Source organism: Macaca fascicularis, chromosome 3, assembly GCF_037993035.2.
Source record: "Macaca fascicularis isolate 582-1 chromosome 3, T2T-MFA8v1.1".
Taxonomy (NCBI): Eukaryota; Metazoa; Chordata; class Mammalia; order Primates; family Cercopithecidae; genus Macaca; species Macaca fascicularis.
The window spans coordinates 113,298,280-113,318,888 of NC_088377.1; the positions used below are offsets into that span (position 1 = coordinate 113,298,280).

The 20,609-nt window shown below is 35.8% G+C and overlaps 1 pseudogene; it reads right to left on the minus strand.

The window, feature by feature from the left end:
* Positions 1 to 20,338: 20,338 nt before the first annotated feature.
* On the minus strand, positions 20,339 to 20,609 carry LOC102130727 (U6 snRNA-associated Sm-like protein LSm5 pseudogene; annotated as a pseudogene).

Genomic DNA, 20,609 nt, shown 5'->3' on the forward strand with positions numbered 1-20,609 from the left:
GGAGTAAGGTGGTATCACATTGTGGTTTTGATTTGCATTTCCCTGATCATTAGTGATGTTGAGCATTTTTCATATACTTGTTGGTCATTTGTAACTAATAGTGTCTTTGGCCTTTAAATTTGCACCCATATCTTGGCCCTTTGCATTTTTCCACTCTATCAAGAAGAATCAAAGAAATATAAACTCAAGGAAAAGTTCAATAAGAGAAAACAGAGCTAAGCCAGCTACCACAATCTTCCTTGATAAGCCTCTGCCAACAAAAAAGCACCTTGGGCTGTTTTATCATGTCTGCTTCATGTAAACCTCTTGAGAGGAAGAGCCACACTGAACATACCATGAGGAAACAGAAGCTTTTAACCTCCTTGAGCTTCACCAATACATTTCACTCCTTTAGTACAAGAGCCCAGTGAAAATTTCACCCTTAACCCAAGTTGGAAATTTACTCTGCAGGAATAAATTAAGCAAAGAGAGTTTTAAACATCTCAAAGAAAGGGATCAGAATTCAGGGAGGCCAGCAGAACACTGTAAAGGAAGGTAGAGTATAATAGCAAAAGGGTAACTCAAGCTTAGTTTTATTCTCACAGTTGCATCCAGCCAGGCCAAAGAGATTTAGTAAATACATAATAAAATGCCTAGGATAGTATTTTTTTCCCAAAATTTCAATCAGCTTGAGATAATCATTTATACACAAAAAAAAGACCCAGAACAATATCACAAAGTAACTTTGACCTGAAGAACCACTGTAGGAAGAGATCATGCCAATAATGCTTGACCAAAAATGAAAAAATGAACGAGTCTCATCATGTACCAGGGACATTTTGACTAAAAAATTTTAAAGATATTCTTTTCTTATATCTAAGAAAATAACCACATGTGTACATTTATGGAGAAATCTATTATAAACTAGCTGTCAGCACAATTCTTAATAAGTACTTGAAAATTTTAAACCTCAAACATACAAAGAATTACTATAGAGAACAAAAAAAAGTGTGGTGGAAAATATGTGTAAAATCTGTCCAGTATAGATGGCAAGTAAGTAACCTGTGAAACATATTAGCATAGAATAAATGAAATAAGCAAGTAGCACATATGATATTTTTACATAGATTTAAAAGGATGAGGGGAAAAAAACCCAAGAGCATTATTTAGGAATAAGGAGGAAGAGAAAGAGGTAAACATTAACTATGCATAAGGCACAAACCTTCAGTTCTTTTCATAAAGGAGTACCTGTCACAAGATTGGACAACAAGGCAAGTAGACAAATACTGAAACAACTGTTTTTCATGAATTACACAATAGGCAATATGGGAGGCAATTCCTGAGAGGATAAACAATGAAGTGAGTTCGACAATCACCCCAGCTTTTTGCCTGGAGGTAATTTCTGGACCACAGCACAAGGAAGGATCATATTAACAGAGCTGAGGGGAAAAAGATTCAAGTTCAGGGAGACCACGAGGGTTAGAAATTGTGGACCAGAGGAGGGGTTAGGTATAGAAAGGGTTATATACTGAAAGAACTACAGAAATATGCATAAGGTTTTCCTTAAGTCTTTGGCTGAATGCCAATTTACAAACACATAGAGTGACATTCCCGGAGGCCAGAGAAGAACTACTGCTGGGAAATAACAAATATCAAGAATCTGTAAACTAAACAATTCACCGAGTTCACACAGGGCTGGGAATTGTTTGAGTTTCCACCAGTCAGAGTGAAAAGACCTCATTGAACATATGAACATTCACAAGAAAGCCCTTGGGTCACACCTTAATAGTGAGACTAAACTGCCCTAGAATAAAAGCCACACCAGGACCACTTTCAAAAAGCTTAAAAACATAGCCTGTAATAATCAAGACTGTCATGAAAAGATTCTACACACTTTAAATAAACTTGTTGAAAAAATCACTCAAAAACATAAAAATTTAAATATTTGTCATCCAATCAAAAATTACCAAACATGTAAGGAAGCAGAAAATTTAACCACTATACAGGGAAAAAGCCAACCAATATAAACAGATCCAAGAAAGACAGTGATGAAAGAATTTACAAAGAATAATTCTAAACAAGCTTTTATAAATATAAATAGGATATTTTTAAGAATATAAATAAAAACATAAATCTAGTAAAGAGGGAAATAGAAAATATAAAAATAATCAAAGGAAACTGTTGGAGATAAAAAATACAATATCTGAAATAAGAATTTCATGGGTTATGATTAACAGCACATCAGACACTTCAGGAAAAATGATCAACGATAATATATAACAACAGAAACTATGCATCCTGGAGTACAGAGAATAGCACACTGAAAAATGATGAACAGGTTCAGTGACTTCTAAAGAATGCCAAATACATATATATGTATATAATATATTAACATATTCACAAAGTGATAGAAGAGAGACAGGAAAGAAAGTGAAAAAAAAAGTTTAAGATATAATGGCTGAATATTTTTCCAAATTTGGTAAAATTTTGAATTCACATATACAAGAAACTCAATTTATTCCAAGCAGGAAGAACTCAAAGTCAATCACAGCAAGTCAAATTTCTGAAAAATAGTGATAAAGAAAAACATTCTAAAAACCAGACAGAACTAAAGGATTCAATATTTTAAAAAGAATAAATCTAAGTATTGTCATAAATTTTGTGTCAGAAACAATTTAACACAAAAAACAATGTAATGATATCCTATAGCTGAAAGAAAAGAATGTCTATCTAGAACTCTAAATCCAGTTTTAAAGAAACAGTCTTTAAAAACAAAAGGCAAAATAAAGACATTTTTGACAAGTGGGAGTGAAAAGAATTTATCAGCTGCAAACATGCACTCAAGCAAGTAGTTAAGGGCATTCTTCTGGCAAAAGGAAAATGATCACAATGGAAACTTCGTTCTCAAAGACAAAAACCACATGATTATCTCAATAGATACAGAAAAGGCCTTTGACAAAATTCAACAGCCCTTCATGCTAAAAACACTCAATAAATTCGGTATTGATGGAAAGTATCTCAAAATAATAAGAGCTATTTATGACAAACCCACAGCCAATATCATACTGAATGGGCAAAAACTGGAAAAATTCTCTTTGAAAACTGGCACAAGACAGGGATGCCCTCTCTCACCACTCCTATTCAACATAGTGTTGGAAGTTCTGGCTAAGGCAATCAGGCAAGAGAAAGAAATAAAGGGTATTCAGTTAGGAAAAGAAGAAGTCAAATTGTACCTGTTTGCAGATGACATGATTGTATATTTAGAAAACCCCATTGTTTCAGCCCAAAATCTCCTTAAGCTGATAAGCAACTTCAGCAAAGTCTCAGGATACAAAATTAATGTGCAAAAGTCACAAGCATTCTTATACACCAGTAGCAGACAAACAGAGAGCCAAATCATGAATGAACTTCCATTCACAATTGCTTCAAAGAGAATAAAATACCTAGGAATCCAACTTACAAGGGATGTAAAGGACCTCTTCAAGGAGAACTACAAACCACTGCTCAGTAAAATAAGAGGACACAAACAAATGGAAGAACATACCATGCTCATGGATAGGAAGAATCAATATCGTGAAAATGGCCATACTGCCCAAGGTAATTTATAGATTCAATGCCATCCCCATCAAGCTACCAACGACTTTCTTCACAGAATAGGAAAAATCTACTTTAAAGTTCATATGGAACCAAAAAACAGCCCGCATTGCCAAGACAATCCTAAGTCAAAAGAACAAAGCTGGAGGCATCACGCTACCTGACTTCAAACTATACTACAAGGCTACAGTAACCAAAACAGCATGGTACTGGTACCAAAACAGAGATATAGACCAATGGAACAGAACAGAGTCCTCAGAAATAATACCACACATCTACAGTCATCTGATCTTTGACAAACCTGACAAAAACAAGAAATGGGGAAAGGATTCCCTATTTAATAAATGGTGCTGGGAAAATTGGCTAGCCATAAGTAGAAAGCTGAAACTGGATCCTTTCCTTACTCCTTATACGAAAATTAATTCAAGATGGATTAGAGACTTAAGTGTTAGACCTAATACCATAAAAACCCTAGAGGAAAACCTAGGTAATACCATTCAGGACATAGGCATGGGAAAGGACTTCATGTCTAAAACACCAAAAGCAATGGCAACAAAAGCCAAAATTGACAAATGGGATCTCATTAAACTAAAGAGCTTCTGCACAGCAAAAGAAACTACCATCAGAGTGAACAGGCAGCCTACAGAATGGGAGAAAATGTTTGCAATCTACTCATCTGACGAAGGGCTAATATCCAGAACCTACAAAGAACTCAAACAAATTTACAAGAAAAAAACAAACAACCCCATCAAAAAGAGGGCAAAGGATATGAACAGACATTTCTCAAAAGAAGACATTCATACAGCCAACAGACACATGAAAAAATGCTCATCATCACTGGCCATCCGAGAAATGCAAATCAAAACCACAATGAGATACCATCTCACACCAGTTAGAATGGCAATCATTAAAAAGTCAGGAAACAACAGGTGCTGGAGAGGATGTGGAGAAATAGGAACACTTTTATACTGTTGGTGGGATTGTAAACTAGTTCAACCATTATGGAAAACAGTATGGCGATTCCTCAAGGATCTAGAACTAGATGTACCATATGACCCAGCCATCCCATTACTGGGTATATACCCAAAGGATTATAAATCATGCTGCTATAAAGACACATGCACACGTACGTTTATTGCGGCACTATTCACAATAGCAAAGACTTGGAATCAACCCAAATGTCCATCAGTGACAGACTGGATTAAGAAAATGTGGCACATATGCACCATGGAATACTATGCAGCCATAAAAAAAGGATGAGTTTGTGTCCTTTGTAGGGGCATGGATGCAGCTGGAAACCATCATTCTCAGCAAACTATCGCAAGAACAGAAAACCAAACACCACATGTTCTCACTCATAGGTGGGAACTGACAAATGAGATCACTTGGACTCAGGAAGGGGAACATCACACACCAGGGCCTATCATGGGGAGAGGGGAGTGGGGAGGGATTGCATTGGGAGTTATACCTGATGTAAATGACGAGTTGATGGGTGCTGACAAGTTGATGGGTGCAGCACACCAGCATGGCATAAGTATACATACGTAACAAACCTGCATGTTATGCACATGTACCCTAGAACTTAAAGTATAATAATAATTAAAAAACAAACAAACAACAACAACAACAACAAAAGAAAACTTGGTTCTACTCAAAGGAGTGAATAAAGCTTAAAATAGTGTGTAGGAAAACATTTTTTAAAATCTGTTTTAATTTCTCTAAATAGTAATTGACAGTATAAGGCAAAAATAATTCAATGTATTATGGAGTTTAAACACTTAGAAATATAATTCAACACATCTATTCCAACCACTGATAGATCAAGTAGGCAAAATATGAATAAGGACATAGAAAATATGAACACTATCAACCACCCTAATCTAATTAATATTTATAGACCACCTTACCCAAGAATGACAAAACATATATCTTTTTGTTATATATCTGTGATATATATGTATCTATATGTTTATATATTTATATATATACACACTCAAAAAAGAATAAATCTAAGTATTATCACAGTTTTTTGTCAGAAATAATTCAACATATCAAAATGAAATTAAAAATCAATAATAGAAATATACCTTAAAAATTCTCAAAATTTAGAAATTAACACATTTTACCAACCAATGTGTGAAAAAGGAAGAAAAGATGAGAAATTTAGAAAATCTTTTGAACTGAATGAAAATTCTTTTAAAAGGTCAAAATTTGGGGGGATACAGCTAAAAGAGTGTGTAAAGGGAAATCTGTGAATTAAGTGTTTTTATTAGAAAGGAAGATGTGAAATCAGTGTCCAAAACTCCTACCTTAAGAAGTCAGAAAATGAAGAGCAAATTAAATAGAAAGAAATAAAAAATAAGGAAATAATAAAGTATAAACCAGTAAAATATATAACTGAAAATAGAGAAAAATCAATGAAACGTTCAATAAAAAGATTAATGAAATTTATAAACTACAACATAGACTTAGCTAGAAAAAAGCAAGAAACAAGATGCCAATATTAGAGAAAAAGGGACATTATGGCAGAGATTTTAAGCATAAGAAAATAACTTTATGAAAAACTATATTCCAACAAATTTGAATATATACATGACATGGTCAAATTCCTTAAAATATTCAAATTACAACAACTGACCCAAGAAGAAAGAGACAATCTGCATAGAATTATCAATTTAACACAACTGAATTCCATAATCAAAAGTTTTTCATTCCACTTCTGCACATATGGAGTAGAAGAAGTACTTTTTCCTACTATTCCCACTAAGTACAACTAAACAGTCAGGACATTTATATATAAAACTAGCATAAGATGACTCTGAAAGATGGAGAGAAGAAAGCAGACAAGTTAGAGACCTCTGATCTTGAAAAAGATTACGTTCCTGAGTTTTGGGAATTTTTTTTATCCTCTTATATCCCAAACTTAGTGTCAAACAAGGCAGCAACACCACCTGGAGGTGATCAACAAGAAGTTTCATCAAAAGCCAGTTCATGTAACCAAAGAGCAGAAAGGGACAACCTACAAATACAGAACATTTTTAGACAATATCTACTCTACTCCACCAAAATACCATAGAAGAAAAACCCCTACAAATTCACGCTCACTAACACAGGTCAAATAAAGAATCTAGACTCCTATCACTGCCAGGCTGAAAGGAATCACTTCAACTTACCTGTGAGAGCGATGTCAAAGAAGGCCAAGGAGAAACCTGGATTTTTATATTCATGAGGTCACAGTGAGGTCTACTCTCACAGTGTCTGTGAAGACCACACAGGAAGTCTAGACTTTCACACCCACTAGGTCATAAGAAAATACTCTTTTCATTCACCTCCAGGTTAGTGTCAGAAACCTAGTAGAAAGTCGGGACATTCACCGTCACTCAGTGTTAATGAGGTCATCTCCCCTGTGGCCTCAGTGGAGGCTGCATGGGGAAAGTGGCAAAGTCCTCCTATTCTTCTCAGGCAGAGTGGTATTAGCAAGGCATAGTGAGGAGTCAGTACTCCCGCCCTCAGTACCAACTGAGGTCATTTAGGGAAACTGGAATTTCATCTTTCCCTAAAAATAAATGGGCATTATTTCCTAATTCCCTACCCCTACAAGAGTGGAGTCAGAGGAGGACCACTAAAACAGAAAATTTATTAAGATCGTTTCATAACATAACACCAAAAATGTCCAGGTTTCAGTGAATAATCATGCATCATACTAAGACCCAGAAAAATATCAACCTGCATGAAAATAGACAATCAATAGATGACAGAAATATTAAAATTATCTGACAAGGATTTGTAAACAGTGATAATAAAAATCCTGTAATGAGCCATTACAAACATGATAAAAACAAATTTTTTAAAAAAGACAGAAATGAAAGAGAAAGTCTCAATAGATAAATAGAAGCTATTAAAAAATCAAAAGGAAATTTTAGAGCTGAAAAATACAATCACAAAAATTAAAACTAACTAGATGGGATCAACAGCAGAACGGAGAAAACAGAAGAAAGAATCAGTGAACTAGAAGATAGAACAAAAGAAATGACACACTCCAAACAACAAAAAGAAAATCGACTGGCAAAAAATAAACAGAGCTTCAGGGACCTGTGAGACCATAACAAAAGATCTAACATCCATGTCATTGGAATTTTGGAAGAGAAAGAAGGTGAGGCTGGAAAAATATTAAAATAAATAATGGCTAATAAATTTCCAAAAATGTAAATGACAGAAATTCACAGATTCAAGATTCTGAGTGAACCTCAAACAGAAGAAAACCCAGAGAACTCCTCCTAGAGACATATCATAATAAAAAATTCTAAATAACTAAATACAAAGAAAAAAATCTAGAGAGAAAAATTATGCATTACCTAAAGGGAAAAAATATATTGTCAATTAATTTGTGACAACAATTCAAATGACAGCAGATCTATCATCAGAGACTACAGTGGACAACATTTTTCAAGAGCAGAAAGAAAAACGTTATCAATACAAAATTCCATCCAGTGAAAATACCCTTTAAAAATTAGACAGGTAATCAAAATAAGATGAAGAGAAATTGTTGCCAGCAGATCCACCTTAAAGAATGACTAAAGGAAGTTCTTGAAATATAATGGAAATAATAAAAGATAGAATCTGAGAACATCAGGAAGGAAGAACAACAGAATGAGTAAGAATATGAATAAATACAACAGACTTAACTTCTTGAGTTTTCTAAATTATGTTTCAAGGTTGAAGCAAACATTAGAATGCTGAAGTAGTTCTTAATTTATGTAGAGTAAATTTTTAAGATAATTATATTATAAGAAGAGGAAGGTTAAAGGCCATAAATGGAGATTAGTCATTGTCATGACTCAGAGTTGAAAGAGGGAAGAGGATAGGGGTGACTATAAAAGGATAGTATGAGGGAGATTTTTGTGATGATGGAATAGCTCTGTATATTAATAGCATAAAAACTGCACAGAACTATATACACATTTTGTGGCAATACCAGTTTCCTGGCATTGTTATTGTATTGTAGTTAGGTAAGATATAATCAACAAGGAAAACTGCTGAAGGTTACACAGAACCTCTCTGGACTATCTTTGAAATCCCTTGTGAATATATAATTATTTCAAAATAAAAGGTTTTTTTTATTTTAAACTTTCCACAAATAAAACTCTAGGTCCAATTATCTTTATGGTGAATTCTACCACATATTTAAAATAAAGAAATGGAGGCATGTTTGCACAACAAAATAGGTGGAGGCAAGATGACTGATTAGAAAGCTAGGGTCCATGGCACTCACAGAGAGGAAAGAAAAGGGATGAGTGAATTCAGTACCTTCAACTGAGGTATCCACATTCTTTCATAAACAGGCAAGCAGCTGGACCCATGGAGAACAAGGAGAAGCAGGGAGAGGCAGTGGCCTACCCAGGAGTGGCACAGAATCAAGAGAACCTCTACCCCTAGCCAGTGGAGGTGGTAAGTGATCGTGCAACCCTGCCCAGGAAGTCACACTTCCCCTATGGATCTTTGCAATCTGTGAATCAGGAGATCCCCTTGTGAGCCCAGACCACCAGGGCCTTGGGTCGAATACACAGAGCTGTATGGAGTCTTGGCAGAGCAGCCACTCAGGCATGCAGAGACCTAGGAGTTTTACATACTCTGACTCCCAGATCCCTGCCAAGATGGAAAATCCATCAAACAGAAAACACCACCACCAACAACAAAAAAACCCAAAAACCCCATTCAAAGGTCAGCAATTTCAAAAATTGAAGGTAGATAAGCCCGTAAAGATGAGAAATAATCAATGAAAAAAAAGACTGAGGGGGGAGGGGGGAGGGATTGCATTGGGAGTTATACCTGATGTAAATGACGAGTTGATGGGTGCTGACGAGTTGATGGGTGCAGCACGCCAACATGGCACAAGTATACATATGTAACAAACCTGCACGTTATGTTCATGTACCCTAGAACTTAAAGTATACTAATAACAAAACAAAAAAAAAAAGGCTGAAAACTCAAAGAGCCAGAATGCCTCTTCTCCTCCAAATGACCACAACACCTCTCCACCAAGGGCACAGAACTGGGCTGAGGCTGAGATGATTGTATTGACAGAAAGAGGCTTCAGAAGGTGGGTAAAAACAAACTTCACTAAGCTAAAGGAGCATGTTGTAACCCAATGCAAGAAGCTAAGAATCATGATAAAACAATACAGGACCTTATAGTCAGAAAAGCCAGTTTAGAGAGGAACATAACTGAGCTGATGGAGCTGAAAAACACAACACGAGAACTTCACAATGCAATCACAACTATCAATAGCAGAATAGACCAAATGGAGGAAAGAACCTCAGAGCTTGAAGACTATCTTTCTGAAATAAGACAGGCAGATAAGAATAGAGAAAAAAGAATGAAAAGGAAAAAAAGAATGAAAACCTCTGAGAATTATGGGTTACGTAAAGAGACCAAACCTATGACAGATTAGGATACCTGAAACAGACAAGGAAAATGGAACTGAGTTGGAACACATACCTCAGGATATCATTCAGGAGAACTTCCCCAACCTAGCATGACAGGCCAACATTCAAATTCAGGAAATGCAGGAAACCCTAGAAAGATACTTCATGAGAAGATCAACCCCAAGACAAATAATTATCAGATTCTCCAAATTGAAATAGAAGATAAAACATTAAGGGCAGTCAGAGAGAAAGACCAGGTCACATACAAAGGGAAATTCATCAGACTAACGGTGGACCTCTCAGTGGAAACCCTATAAGCCAGAAGAATTAGGGAGCCAATATTCAATATTCTTGAAGAAAATAGTTTCCAACCCAGAATTTTAATCCAGCCAAACTAAACTTCATAAGCAAAAGATAAATAAGATCCTTTTCAGACAAGCAAATGCTGAGGGAATTCATTACCATCAGGCCTGCCTTGCAGGAGCTTCTGAAGGAAGCACTAAATATAGAAAGGAAAAACTGTTACCAGCCACTACAAAAACACACTGAAATACAGAGACCAGTGACACTATGAAGCAATCACAAACAAGTCTGCATAATAACCAGCTAGCATCATAATGGCAGGATCAAAGTCACACTTAACAATACTAACCTTAAATATAAATGAGCTAAATGCCCCCAACTAAAAGACACAGAATAGCAAGCTGGATAAAGAGCCAAGACTCATCAGAATGCTGTCTTCAAGAGACCCATCTCATGTGCAAAGACACACACAGGCTCAAAATAAAGGAATGGAGGAAAATTTACAAAACAAATGGAAAACAGAAAAAAGCAGGGTTTGCAGTCCTAGTTTCTGAAAAAACAAACTTTAAACCAACAAAGATTAAAAAAAGACAAAGAAGGGCATTACATAGTGGTAAAGTGTTCAATTTAACAAGAGGGAACTATCCTAAATATACATGAACCCAATACAGGAGCGCCCAGATTCATAAAGTAAGTTCTTGGAGACCTACAAAGAGACCTAGACTTCCACATAGTAATAATAGGAGACTTTAACACCCCACTGACAATATTAGACAGATCACCAAGACAAAATTAACAAAGGACCTAAATTCAGCTACGGATCAAGTGGACCTGATAGATATCTACAGAACCCTCCACCCAAAAACAACAGAATATGCATTATTCTCATTACAGCATAGCATTTACTCTAAAATTGATCACATAAGCCAAAGTAAAACATGCCTCAGCAAATGTAAAAGAACTGAAATAATAACAAATAGTCTCTCAGACCATAGCATGATCAAATTAGAACTCAAGATTAAGAAATCCACTCAAAATCACACATCTACATGGAAATTGAACAACCTATACCTGAATGACTCTTGGTTAAATAATAAAATTAAGGCAGACATCAAGAAGTTCTTTGAAACTAATGAGAATAAAGAGACAATGTACCGGAATCTCTGGAAAGCAGCTAAATCAGTGTTAAGAGGAAAATTTATAGCACTAAATGTCCACATCAGAAAGCTAGGAAGATCTCAAGTTAACAACCTAACATTTCAACTGAAAGAACTAGAGAATCAAGACCAAACAAACCCTAAAGCTAGCAGAAGACAGGAAGTAACCAAGATCAGAGCCAAACTGAAGGAGATAGAAACACAAAAAAAACCCTTCAAAAAATCAGTGAATCCAGGAGCTTGTTTTTTGAAAATAATAATAATAATAATAAAATAGATAGACCACTAGCCAGACTAATAAAGGAGAAAAGAGAAAAGAATCAAATAAGCACAATCAGAAATAAGAGGAATCTCACCACTGACCCCACAGAAATACAAATAACCATCAGAGAATACTATAAACACCTCTCTGCACATAAACTAGAAAATCTAGAAGAAATGGATAAATTCCTAGACACTCACACTCTCTGAAGACTGAACCAGGAAGAAATTGAATCCCTGAATAGACCAATACCATGTTCCAAAATTGAGGCAGTAGTAAATAGCCTACTAACCAAAAAAGCCCAGGACCAGACAAATTCACAGTGGAATTCTACCAGAGGTACAAAGAAGAGCTGGTACCACTTCTACTGAAATTATTCCAAAAAATCAAAAAGGAGGGACTCCCCACTAAATCATTCTATGAGGCCAGAATCATCCTGATGCCAAAACCTGGCAGAGGTACAACAAAAAAAGAAAACTTCAGGTCAATAACCTTGATGAACATTGATGCAAAAATTGTCAATAAAATACTGGTAAACTGAATCCACAGCATATCAAAAAGCTTATACACCACAATCAAGTTGACCTCATCCCTGGGATGCAAGGTTAGTTCCACATATACAAATCAATAAATGTGATTCATCACATAAATAGGACTAAAGACAAAAACCATATGATTATTTCAATAAATGCAGAAAAGGCCTTCAATAAAATTAAGGATCCCTTTATGTTTAAAACTCTCAATAAACTAGGTATTGAAGGAACATACCTCAAAGTAATAAGATCCATTATTGACAAGCTCATAGTCAATATCATACTGAATGGACAATAGCTGGAAGCATTCCCCTGGAAAATCAACATAAGACAAGGATGCCCTCTCTCATCACTCCTATTCAACAGAGTATTGGAAGTTCTGGCCAGGGAAGAGAAAAGATACAGAGAAAAGATAAAGTGTGTTCAAATAGGAAGTAAGGAAGTCAAATTACCTTTGTTTGCAGATGACATGATCCTATATCTAGAAAACCCCAAAAGTTTCTTAAGCTGATAAGTAACTTAAGTGAAGTCTCAGGATATAAAATCTATGTGCAAAAATTACTAGCATTTCTATACACCAACAACAGGCAAGCAGAGAGCAAAATCATGAATGAACTCCCATGCACAATTGCTACAAAAAGAATAAAATACCTAGGAATACAGCTAACAAAGAAAGTGAAGGACGTCTTCAAGGAGAACTACAAACCACTGCTCAAAGAAATCAGAGGACACAAACAAATGGAAAAACATTCCATGCTCATGGAAAGGAAGAATCAATAGCATTAAAATGGCCATATTGCCCAAAGTAACTTATAGATTTAATGCTATACCCATTAAATTGCCACTGACATTCTTCACAGAATTAGAAAATACTATTTTAAAATTCATATGGAACCAAAAAAGAGCCCAAATAGCTAAGTCAATCCTAAGCAAGAAGAACAAAGCTGGAGACATCATGCTATCCAACTTCAAACTATACTATAATGCTACAGTACCCAAAACACTGGTACTGGTATAAGAACAGACACAGAGACCAATGGAACAGAATAGAGAAATCAGAAATGAGACCACACACCTACAACCATCTGATCTTCTACAAACCTGATAAAAACAAGCAATGGGGAAAGGATTCCCTATTTAATAAACGGTGCGAGAGAACTGGCTAGCCATATGCAAAAAATTGAAATTTGACCCCTTCCTTACACCATACACAAAAATTAACTCAAGATGGATTAAAGACTTAAATATAAAACCTAAAACTATAAAAACCCTAGAAGAAAATCTAGGCAGTACCACTCAGGACAACCATGGGCAAATATTTCATGATGAAAATGCCAAAAGCAATTGCGACAAAAGCCAAAATTGACAAATGAGATCTAATTAAACTAAAGAGCTTCTGCACAGCAAAATAAACTATCATCAGAGTGAACAGGCAACTTACAGAATGGGAGAAATTTTTTGCAGTTTATCCATCTGACAAAGGTCTAGTATCCAGTATCTATAAGGAACTTAAACAAGTTTACAAGGAAAAAAAAATAAAAAACTAAAACTAAAAAGTGAGCAAAGAACATGAACAGACACATTTCAAAAGAAGACATACATACAGCCAACAATCCTTTGGGAAAAAAAAGAAAACTCAGTGACACTGATTATCAGAGAAATGCAAATCAAAACCACAATGAGATACCATCTCATGCCAGTCAGAATGGCTATTATGAAAAAGTCAAAAATTAACAGATGCTGGTGAGTTTGTGGAGAAAAGGGAATCGTTAAACACTGTTGGTGTGAGTATAAATTAGTTCAACCATTGTGGAAGACAGTGTGGCAATTCCTCAAGACCTAAAGAGAGAAATACCATTTGACTCAGCAATACCATTACTGGTTATATACCCAAAGGAATATAAATCATTCTATTATAAAGACACACGCACATGGATGTTCATTGCAGCACTATTCACAATAGCAAAGACATGGAATCAATCTAAATGCCCATCAATAATAAACTGGATAAAGAAAATGTGGCACATATACACCATGAAACACTATGCAGCCACTAAAAAGAATGAGACTATGTCCTTTGCAGGGCCACAGATGGAGCTGGAGGCCTTTACCTTCAGCAAACTAACACAGGAACAGAAAACCAAATACCACATGTTTTCACTTCTAAGTGGGAACTAAATGATGAGAACACATGGATACACAGAGGGGAACAACACACACTGGGGCCTACTGGAGGGTGGAGAATAGGAGAAGGGAGAGGAGAGGGAATAATAACTAAGGCACACTAGGCGTAATACCTGGGTGATGAAATAATCAGTACAAGAAACCCCCATGACACAAGTTTACCTATGTAACAAACCTCCACATGTAACCTTGAACTTAAAATAAAAGTTAAAAAAAATAGAAAAAAAAATCAGAAAAAATAGGTGAGTGGCTAAACAAATTGAGATCTGTTTATATAGTGGAATAAGACTCAGCAATAACAAGGAATGAAATACCGATACATTAAATAACATGGATGAATCTCAAAAATATGGTTAGCATAAGAAGCTAAACACAAAAGACCACATTCTATATAATTTTATTTAGAAAAGACAAAATTAATTATACAGACAGAAAGAAGAGCAGTGGTTGGCTAGGGTTTAGGGTGGGCCATCGACTGCAAAGTGGCACAAGGAAATTTTGGGAACTGATGAAAATATTCTATATCTTGATTGTGCTAGAAGTTACATGAGTGTGTAATTTCTTCAAAAGTCTTAGAAATATAATTTTAAATGGATGCATTTTATTCAAATTAAATATCATTAAAGATGTAAAAGTATACACATATAAGTGTGTGTGTGTATATATATATTGTTTTCTGGATTCAAATCGTGCCACCTTCATTAACATCATAGGTAAGTCAGTCACCCATTGTTGACACTCATTCTGGCTCCTCATGTTTTCTGCCCCATACAGACAAAAGTCATTGCTATTTAAAAATAGCTACTGGCTATTTTGCCCTGTAGTGTCTCAGATATACCAACATGACTTTGAGCACCTTCTTTCTGCTGAGCCTCCTTTCCCATGTGCAACTCAGTCATCATAAGCCTACCATTAGCAGAGAATACTAATGAAGTGGAAAGGGGCAGGATATATGGACATAATGCAGCTCTGGATTTAAGTATTGTAGTCCCTCCTCATTTGCATCCCATCCAAGTTATGTTACTCTTTGCCACTTGCTTCTCACTGTGTTTTGACTCAATAAACCATGTAGTTTGAGGTCTTAATTTGGTCCATGAGACCTTGGATCCTGACTTCTGAAACAGTAGCATAGTTAGAAGCTATCATGGCATCATGGTAATTTCTCATCCTGACAAGACTACAGCCTAACTATATACTGTGAAATCCAAAGATGTACAATGGAATCAACCTTAAGAATTGGAATTTTTAAGACATTGGAACAACAACAAAAAATGCATGTAACAATGAAATAGAAAACCCCTAAGTAAAAGTGGCCAAACAATGAGAAATGGTGGAATTAAACAGTAGAAAAATACAGTTCATTGTGACATCAATATGTGTCAGGTATTGGTGAAACAAGGTCCTTAATCATGATGGTAATCAGTGATTGTTAAAGTTATAGCACCAAATATTAATAACATGTTCATATTTTTAAATTGTATGCTCCATTCATCCTTTTGTCAGTGAACACTTGGCATAATTAAAACAGAGTGGCACAGACACATTGAGACATATATAAGCAGTAGTCCTCTTTCCTTCCATTATAAAAACAGCAGTTTTAATGCATGCAAAGATTAATATAACCCAGATAATTTAGCTGTAAGTTTGGTTCGGAATCACCAAGAAAATGATACAAGTATTCAGAAGAACAGCTTCTGAATACTTCCATTTCTTCTCAATGAGAATAACCAACAGAAAACAAAAATATCAACCAATTGTCAAATAACAATTAGGTAATTACTATGGACTCAGTAATCTAAGCACTGCACATGATGCAAAAACACCTTGAACATGAAAACTGCCTGCTCTTAGGCCCTTGCAATCCAGTCTTTCTTCTTCAACCTATGTACATGAAACAGTTTACATATATTGCATTAATTCTCACGTAGAGCAAAGGAAAAAAATCAAGGTACTTTAAAATAAACTTTGTCACCAGTACTGAGAACCCCACTCCTATCCCCAGTATCAGTCTACTTCCTGGGATCACCAAGGTAATGTAGTTATGTTAGACACGCATCTGCCTTTCTGAATCTTCAGAGCTGTATCCGCCTGTTGATGCCCATCAGAATCAAGGCCTTCATCATAGCTTGAAAATAGATGTAGACATGTAAAGACCAAGCTTCTCTCTGCATATTTCATAATATTTCTCTCCATGTGGGACCTTCCCACCACTAAAGCAATGTAAAAATTAGCAGCTCAGACCATTATCAAGAGGGTAATGAGAATGAACTTTGATACTTGTACTTGGAACCTAAACCAGAGATCTTGTGGGCTCTTGATAAGCCAAGTTATACATACGCAGGCTGATATTCAACCAATAAATACTGGTACAGTCATCCCAGTTATTAATATGTCAAAGTACTTCCCTCAAGAGTTGATAAATAGGTACTACAGCAGTTGTTCCCCATCGGATCCTCCCTACACCCATATGGAGTGCCCTTATTTTCCACTGAAAGCACTAGCCATGACTAGATTTAATTCATTGGTACCTATGCCGCATCAATTGTTAGATATTCTGAATCTATTCCAATAGTGTGTGCCAGTTCACACACATAAAAAGATATATTTAGTACAATATCCCTTGGGAGGATGGACTTTTCAGTTCACCCAGTTGCCTAGCAATAAATGGAAACATTAGTTTGGTCCCCTGCCCTCCAACTGTTTGTAGATATTTTGCTTAAGTAAACAAATGTGAATGTATCTGGTAATTCTACTTTTAACACACAAATACTAGTAACCTGGGGTTCTTCACATCTTTAAGCAAAGAAACTTTGGAAATACCTGATAAAGTATATAATTGAAGAATATTTGAAAGACAACTTAAGTCTTAAGCATTAAGCTCAGAAGAACTAGACTTGGTGATCTGGTCCGTAAAATTCTCATTTAGAACGTGTTAGGAATATTCTGCACTGAAAATCCTTGGGGGCCTCTATCAGTTCTATTATCTATTAGGCGAAGAAATACCAAGATGTGCAAAGTGGTTAGGAGTTTTTCCTAGTCAATGTCTCAGGAAAATGAATGTGGTTGCCATACATATATTAAAATGCTCCTTTTTCCCCCATGGCAAGGTGGATACGCAAATCATGTCACAAGTTCTTATCCAGGAACTTTGCACCACAGTTTAAACACTTCTCTTTCCTCTACCATGTTCAAGTTTCACTTCACTGCTAGGTTGCCCGCTCTGCTTTCCTTTGATTGCAGTGACATCTAACGTCAAAGTCAGAGAGTAGCTCAACTCAGCCCCTGTTGAACTTTCAAATTGACTCTTCAGGTTGTAAACCCACCTCCTTGGCAGACAAACAGTTCACTAGGATAATTTATTGGGCCAATAAAACCATGAACAAAACTGAATTAAACTTGTTTAAAATTGAAATGGAATTAGTACTTGAATCATGAATTTTCAAAACTGGCTCCTATTCATCTTGAGAGAAGTCTACCCTCTAAAAAATCATGTTTTGGGAAAATACCTAATACATCAGCCCATCTTATTGCTAAAAGAGTTTTCTCACTAGTTTCTGGGCTTAGTGGGCTCACTTGAATAATAGTTATATAATAAATAAGAGAAGCTAATATTTATTGGGAACTCATCAGCTATCATTTTTAAAATACTCATTTATTTTCTTTTCCAAAAAGAGGGCAACTTGACCTTTGTATTTGCTGTTTTATCGTCATTAACTACCAAAGAGACCAAAGAGCCTGCTCTAAGGTAGGCCCACATGTTTGGGAAGGTACTGACTGCTGTCACTTTTCATGTTCTCTCACATTTCATCATTACAGCACTTCTGTATGATAAACATTATCATCATTTCTAATTGCATTAGTAATTTGTCTGTGGTCATGGTGGCTACTGAGCAGGATTGGAACCCAGACATCCTAGCCCCAGAATAGAAGGACCACTGGAGGCTGGATGCTCAGGGCAAATGGCCCCATGATCACTTCTCCTCACATAACTAACAAGTCATGACAATTGTTAAGGCAATGACAACATTGTTAGAGGAAGCATCACAAAAGGTGGGATTGAAATCAGTGGCCACACTGTAAGGTAAAGTGTGAAAAGAAAATTCTCTTTTCATGCTCATGCTTGACTGGAGAATCAATTCCTTGTCATGGTCCCCTATAGGCCCACTCCTCCAGATGTGAGAACCTGTCTACTCTGCTTCTGTAGGACTCCCACTCTTAACTACTATGCATACTGCCTTCCTAGTGGAAAGAACACAAAATTTGGATTCAAATGATCTAAGTTTAAGACCAGTCTCTGCTACTTACTGTGAGTTTGGACAAGTCACTCAACCTATGTTAGGTTCAATTTAAAGTAGAGTAAATGGTAGCATTCTGTACAAGATGCCAAACTCAGCCCACATTCTTCTTTTTTGAACATAGAAAGGAAGCAATTATACCCTCTTGAAAATGACAGAAAGAAGTACTTAGTCAAACTGAAAATTCAAGAAATCTAAGACAGCACAGACAAGATCAGAGTGTGAGGACTGACATGTCCATAATCTAATATGTATAAAAGACAGCCTGTAGGGTGTAAGTGAAGGGACACCACCTGCCTCCAACAGGTTTGCAGTGGGGCCTGAAAATAAAGCTAAGTCATGCGATGATTTGTGGGAGAAATTGTTCATTCTGCTGGCATTTCCAGGAAGTGCAATAAAACCTGGAGTCTTCATGCAGTGGGGAGCTACAAAGGCACCCACAGTGTAAACCTGGCAAAGGTGCAGGCTTAGGAAATGAGGTCACTCTGGAGGCTTAATAGCTGGCTACACCCCTTACAGAAGCATCTTATCATACAGATATAAAAACAAGATCTATAGTCATAAACAAAACAATTTGAAGCTAGAAAAGAGGTTTCAAAATGAAAAGTGTGACTGCTAACCTTTTTACTGTAATGGGAACAATAAAGAATAAACTGACTACTACAAGGATCAAATCAGTTAAAAAAAAAAACAACAACAACGAGAAATTCAGGCCTCTGTGGAGGCAGGCTAGAGAGATGCAAATTATAAAAGACACATAGAAAATAATGTCAGATTTCCAATACAGATGGTCCCTGTCTTACTATGGTTTGACTTACAATTTTTCTATTTTATAATGGTGCAAAAGCGATATGCCTTTAGTGGAAATCATACTTTAAATGTTGAATTTTGATCTTTTTCCAGGCTAGTGATATGTAGTAGCAGACTCTCTTGTGCTGGGCAGAGGCAGTGAGCCCCAGCTTCCAGTCAGCCATGCAATCTGGAGGGTAAACCAATACTCTACAGTGCAGTGTGTTGCCAGATGATTTTACCCAGTTGAAGACTAATATAAGTGTTCTGAACATACTTAAGGTAGGCTAGGCTAAGCTATAATATTCAGTAGTTTAGGTATATCAAATGCATTTTCAACTTGCAATATTTTCAACTTATCATGTGCTTATCAAGATGTAACTCCACCATAAGTCGAGGAACATCTCAAATCTGGAAAACAAGTTTTCCAGAAATAAAGAGTTGATCATAATGAAACTCAATAACCAGCTAGATGATAAGAAGAAACACTTCTAGAAACTGAACACAGCCTTGGGTGTTTATAATTAAACACATTTATTGAGTCTTAGGGAAAATTAAGAAGTAGCAATTTATATTTTATAATATCTTGATGAAATTTTTTAACCAAAACACTTCCATTTTAATCTTCAAAGAAACTCTTTTCTTTTTTTCCAAGATAATCATGATTAACTTACAAAAATGGGTATATGCCTTCAAAACATTTCCCTTAATAGGAAACTTAGTTTTATAAGATCTAAACACTAAAAGGCGAAAAAAAAATCTATTTTCTTTTCATTACAAGACAAAACAGAATCCAGCACAAGTCAAGGAAACACATTCATACTTCAGGTCCTCCTCCTCCATGAACCAACATTATTATATTATTTCCATTTAGTGAAATCTGATCTAATTTAGTATTCTTTCTTCTGGGAGGATTTCAAAATCAGTGATATCTTGCAGTACCGTATTGACAAAGTTATCAAATCCTAGAAGAGTATCAACAATTTCTTTATCACTCTTCATCACAATGAGAATTTTTGATTCTTAGATTTGTCTATAAGCTCTAGCAGTAGCAGCTGTAAGGAGCTAGTACTAGTGTTAGCCGCCAT